Here is a 6,998-nt window from a genome sequence, read left to right on the forward strand (position 1 = left end):
AATGGAAACTCTCTTCTTAGTTCATAGCCAGTACCTTTTCTTTGTGTCCTTTCATGGTAGGAAGAGAAAGGAATCTCTGTGGATTCTCTTTTTTAAAGCACTAATTCCATTCATGAGGGCTTCACCCTAATGACTAAGCAGCTCCCAAAGACCCACCTCCTAATATCATCATTTTTGAAGATTAGAATTTAAATATATGAATTTGGAGGGCATATAAATATTTCTACCATAGCATTCAGAAATTTAGAAGAAGGTAACAGAGAACCCTAGTCACCAGTGTCAGAGTCACCCTTAAAGTGTTCATTGCCCAAGATCCTGTCATCTTCTTGAGAGAGACAGCCCCATTAACTCTAGACTAAGAATACACAGGGGATCTTCAATTTCAGTACTATGGCCATGGTTATGGATGTCTAGTTCCCTTGACAAGAGAAGCTGGAAATCTCAGTGTCTATGCAACAAACCATTAAAATCTTAGATGCATAATATGTATATTATGTTAAATACGTAATCGAAATGTTTCAAAAATGTGGCAACCGATGACTCTATTTTTGCATATAGCTTTATATTGTGCTTTTTTTTGGAAGATTATATGTGGTTCAATATTCCTTCATTGTATTAAGTCTTAGCTAGTTTTGGTAAAATTATATACATAAATGTGACCGAGATATAGTATAAAATAATTGATAACAAAATCTGATAGACCTGAATTAAACTCCCATGTCTTCTTATTTAATGTGCCTGAAAGGCATGGTTTTTCTCACTTGTAAAATGAGTCTCAAACCTGTAGGGTTATTTGAAGATTACACCAAAAAAGAGTGCCTAGAAATTGCCAGTGCCAAGAGGAACTTATGGAGACATGAGAGTGTAATGTGATATCCTATTCCTGGAACAGCAAAAGGACACTAGATAAAAGTTAAGGAAATCGTAGTAGAGAATGGACTATAGCTAATAATAATGTATCAATATTGGTTCATGAATTGTGACAGGGGTACCATACTAATTTAAGATGTTAAAAATAGGGAAAGCAAGGTATAGGTATATGGAAACTCTCCAAACTATCTTTGTAATGTCCTTGCAAATATAAAAACATTATAAAATTAAAAGTGTATTAAAAAGAATGCCTTAAACAAATTAAACAATTGCTTAATACACATATACAAAGAGTTTGTGTATGTATATATGTGGATATGTAGACACATTATATATATTTGTATAGCTATGAGTAGTTGATTGAATATATATGTATATATGCATATATGCTCAATAGATGAGTATTTACACATATATATGTATATACTCAATATATGTGTATATAAATATGTGTCAAAACTCATAAGAATATACATATATACATAATATACTTATATACACATGCACATATAGGGTCATGAATTTCTAAAAAGTTACCTCAACTTTTGAAAGTTCTCAAAATTTTTGCAAGTTACATGAAATAGAACAGAATGAAGAGACATTTAATATTTTTCTTTAGTTTTAATTTTTAAATTTTATAACATTCAGTGAGGTCTTCTTAAGTTTCTGAGCCTTCACTAATTAGATGTGGTTTACATAAATCTGTATTAAAGAAGTGACTAAATAATCTTCTGAAGGTGATAACCAGTTTTTATTCTAATAAGGATACAGTTTAGTAACAGCAGACCAAAGGACTCAACTTCAGGCCAGTCTCTATAACTCTGCTTAATTGACTATTAGAAGGTTCATCCTTTTGGCATTATTAGTTCAGAATCATCCATTCTCTTATGTAACAGTTAATTGCCATTCAGCATTAAGGCAAATGTTATATCAATTTCTTCTCCTTGGGCTTCAAATTATTACTTTAAATTGTTAGGTTTGCATTTACTGATATCATTAATATAGATAAATCCACAATAATTGTCACTTAAAAATACCGTTTAATAATATAGCCTAACATCTATATAGCCCTTTTGTAAGATTAAAAAAAAGACAGTCTCTTTAGCAAATGGTGCTGGGAGACCTGGACAGCAACATGCAGAAGAATGAAACTGGACCACTTTCATACACCATATGCAAAAATAAATCCAAAATGGATGAAAGACCTAAGTATGAGTGAGGAAACTATCAAAATCCTGGATGAGAACACAAGTAGCAACCTCTTTGACTTCTTGCTTGACACATCTCAGGAGGCAAGGAAAATAAAGCAGAAATGAACTACTGGGATCTCATCAAGATAAAAAGCTTCCATACAACAAATGAAACAATCAATAAAACTAAAAGGCAACTAATGGAATGGGAGAAGATATTTGCAAATGACATATCCAATAAAAGGTTAGTATCCAAAATCTATGAAGAACTTACCAAACTCAGCACCCAAAAAACAAATAATCCAATGAAGAAATGGGCAGAGAACATGAATAGACACTTTTTCAAAGAAGACACCCAGATGGCAAACAGACACATGAAAAGATTTCTCAACACTGCTCATCATCAGGGAAATACAAATCAAAACCACAATGAAATAACATCTCACACTGGTCAGAATGGCTAAAATTAACAACTCAGGAAACAACAGATGTTGGCAAGGATGTGGAGAAAGCCTATTGTGGGATGTGGAGAACGCTATTGCACTGTTAGTGGGAATAAGAACTGGTGCAGCTATTTTGGAAAATAGTGTAGAGGTTCTTTAAAAAATTTAAAATTGAACTATCCTATGACCCAGCAATAACATTTCTAACTATCCAAAGGACACAAAAATGACGATTCAAAAGGGCACATGCACCCCAGTGTTTACAGCAGCACTATCAGCAATACAATAGACAAATTATGGAGAAAGCCCAAATGTCCATCAACTAATGAATGGACAAAGAAGATGTGGCATACACACACACACACACACACACACACACACACACACACACACACAGAGACACACAGACACACAGACACACAGACACACACACACACACACACACACACACACACACACACAGGAATACTACTTGGCGATGAAAAAGAGTGAAATCTTGTCATTTGCAACAATGTGGATGGAACCAGAGGGTATTATGATAAGCAAAATTAGTCAGAGAAAGACAGATATCATATGATTTCACTCATATGTGGAATCTGAGAAACTTAACAGGTGAAAAGAGTGTAAGGGAAGGAAAAATAAGATAAAAACAAAGAGGGAGGCAAATGATGAGACAAATACAGAGAACAAGTTGAGGGTTGATGGACGGAGTGGGGCAGTGGGTTAAATGGGTGACAGGCATTAAGGAGGGCATTTTTTAGGATGAGCACTGGGAGTCATATATAAGAGATGAATCACTGGGTTGTACGCCTAAAACCAAAACTACACCGTATGTTAACTAACTTGAGAATAAAAAATAAATAAAAATGAAAACATCCAAACTGCAAAATAGCTTCTTCACATTCATCACTCTTCTTCCAATACAGGCAGTGAACAGATGTCACAATATTAGGAATATGTGTTTTAGAATTAGAATTTAACTGAAATATTGGCCCTACTATATTGTTTGTGCAGGTTACGATTTTCTCACCTGAAATTAAGCAATGGTGTGATATCCAAAATATCTGAAATTATTAAATTTCCGAGATAATGTGGCCATCAGCTCAGGTGCCTCTCTAACTGTCTCCAACACCTTCCCGTAACCATTGTATGACTGATTTCTAGTCGTTGTTTTTTTTCTCCATGTATTCAAATTTATTTTCAACCAGAATTAACTTCATGACTACCTTATTTTAATACTTCTTTGTGAACTTTGAAAACTACTAGGCTTAATGCTTTACTACCATTTACTTTGGAGATTCTTTACCTGAAGTAGTATTATGACTTTCACTACAAGACTTTATGGTATCTATAATTATATAATACTGTGTTATTTAAAATTTCACCTACAAAAAATTATGCCATAGGACATGTAAATTTCACCAGATAAAATGTGATGGTGTTAGAATAAATTAACAATCCCTTTGTACTTTTTATAATAAATAGTATTTTAGTCTGTTTTAAATCTGTGTAAAATAAGTAAATTTCTTAAAGATGATTTTGTTATTATAAAAAAGTACTAAAAATGTTCTATAAAAACAGCAAGCAAAAGTCCATTTAAAGCTTAGTTATTTTTCGTAAAAAACAAAAGTATTTAAAATATATCATACAAAGTCTAAGGAATGATGCTTTTATCTCCTGCACTTATTTTGTAATAACTTGAAACCCCCCTTTCTCTTTGTATCCTTGAAGTCAGTTTGCCTGTGGAAAATCTAGACTGATTTGCATGATGTAAACATAAATACAAGCACCAAAAAAGGAAATCAAAGAAGTGATAATAAATTAGAATTTTTGGGTAAAAGAAGATTAAGAAAAAATAAAGTTAGGATAAAATAAGTTAAGATGAAATAATATTAAAATATATGCTATTCAAAAGAAGGCAAGGAGGTGGGAATACAATGAACAAAAAGCATATACAATAATAGAACATAAACATCCAGGACACACACTTAAACCAACCCGTACTGATAATTATAATAAATTTACACTGTTTTTAAAAGCCAAATACTAGACACAGATAATCAAAATGGATAAAGCATGACTCAACAATATTGTGTCTATATGTAATATATAAAATAATTTGTAGGTTCAGAGTAAAAAGATGGGAAAAGATATGACATGCAAAAACTGATCAGTAAGCTGGAGTAACAGCATGTATATCAAACAGAATAGATTTGAGGATAAAAAAATGGATTACCAGTAAAAGGGATCCAGGACCCATTTCCCAGTGTTGAGGAGGGGAGGTTTTTCCACACACTACCAAGCAATCTGTAGTCACAAACTGAGAGTCCTACAATTCAATTAAATTCTATCAACTGACGCTATCTACCCAAGTCAGTATCAGATCCCACAGGTTAAGGACTCAGTCCTACAAAACATGCCCCTCCCCAGAGCCTTCAGATGCCAGTTGAAAGCACAGGTTATCTATCACCTGTGCTTGTGACCAAAAAGCTATAGATTAGAGGTTCTAATGACCTCTTTGAGTTCCATTAATTAGCTAGAGCAACTCACAGAACTCTGAGAAACAATATAGATTCCTAGATTCCTAGAAATACTAGATTATGGGTTCATTATTAAAAGATGTTATTTAGAAAAGTTCAGATGGAAGAAATGCATAGGGCAAAGTAAGGGGAAAAATGGGCAAAGGAGGCATAGTTTGTATACCCTCTTGTAGCAGGCCATTCTCCCCAAGTCTCTACCAAATTGAAAGGTCTCCCAAACATCTCCTTTTCATTTTTTTATTGAAACTTCATTGCATAGGTAGGATTGATTAAATACTTGGTCACTGGTGATTGGACTAGATCTCCAGACCCTCTCCCTTCCCAGAAGGTCAAGGGATGGGACAGAAAATTTCAACACTCTACTCACAGGATTGGCTCCCAAGGAAACCAATTCCCACCTTCAGGGGATTTCTAAAAGTCATCTTATTAACATAAGCCAAGTGGTCGAAAGGGGTTGTTCTGTATGGAGGTTCCTTAAAAAATTAAAAATAGAATTACCCTACAACCCAGCAATAGCACTACTAGGAATTCATCCAAAGAATATTGGAGTGCTGACTCATAGGAGCACATGCACCCCCAATGTCTATAGCAGCACTTTCAACAATAGCCAAATTATGGAAAAAGCCCAAATGTCCATCAGCCAATGAAAGGATAAAGAAGATATGGTATACACATGCACACGCTCACACACACACACACACACACACACACACACACACAGGAATACTACTCGGCAGTGAGAAAGAATGAAATCTTGCCATTTGCAACAATGTGGATAGAACCAGAGGGTATTATGCTAAGTTAAATAAGCCGGAGAAAGACAGATATATATTTTCACTCATTTGTGGAATTTAAGAAACTTAACAGAAGCTCATGAGGGAAGGGAAAGAAAAAAAAAATTGTTACAAACCAAGAGGACAGCCAAATCATAAGAGACTCTTAAATTTGGAGAACAAACTGAGGGTGGGTGGTGGGGGGGAGAGAGAGGGGAAAATGGGTGATGGGCATTGAGGAGAGCACTTGTTGGGATGAGTACTGGTTATTGTATGTAAGTGATGAATCATGGGAATCTAATCCCAAAGCCAAGAACACACTCTATACACTGTATGTTAGCTAACTTGAGAATAAATTATATATATAATTAGATAACAATATATAATAATAGAATATATAATATAATAATGCATATAATAATAATATATTATATATACATATATAGGGGTTTGTTACATATAGCAAGACACATATTTCATCATTAAGGCTCTGAAGCTATTGCAGGAACAAGGACAAGAAAACAAATATTATAATATTATTATATTTAATATAAATATATTAAAATATATTATATATTAAAAATATTATAATTTAACAAATATATATAAATATTATAAAAGATGCTCCTGTTGCTCGTATCACACAGAGAATTCCAAGGGTTTGGGGAGCTCTGTATTAGAAACAAGACAAAGACCAAATACATTTATCTTTTTGGCATATATAATATTTTATTATTTATTTATTTATTTATTTAAATATAATTTATTGTCAAGTTAGCTAACATATAGTGTATACAGTGTGCTCTTGGCTTTAGGAGTAGATTCTCATGATTCATCACTTACATAAAACACCCACTGATCATCTCAACAAGTGCTCTCCTCAATGCTCATCACCCATTTTTCCCTCTCCTCCACCCCTGCATCAACCCTTAATTTGTTCTCTGTGTTTAAGGTTCCCTTATGGCTTGCCTTCCTCTCTGTTAGTAACTATTTTTTCCCCTTCTCTTCCCCAATGGTCTTCTAAGTTTCTCAAATTCCACATATGAGTGAAAACGTATGATATCTGTCCTTGACTTATTTCACTTAGCATAATACCCTCCAGTTCCATCCATGTTGTTGCAAACGGCAAGATTTCGCTCTTTCTTATTGCTGAGTAAGTATATATATATATATATATATATA

Source organism: Herpailurus yagouaroundi, unplaced genomic scaffold, assembly GCF_014898765.1.
Source record: "Herpailurus yagouaroundi ecotype Mexico unplaced genomic scaffold, PumYag 160, whole genome shotgun sequence".
Taxonomy (NCBI): Eukaryota; Metazoa; Chordata; class Mammalia; order Carnivora; family Felidae; genus Herpailurus; species Herpailurus yagouaroundi.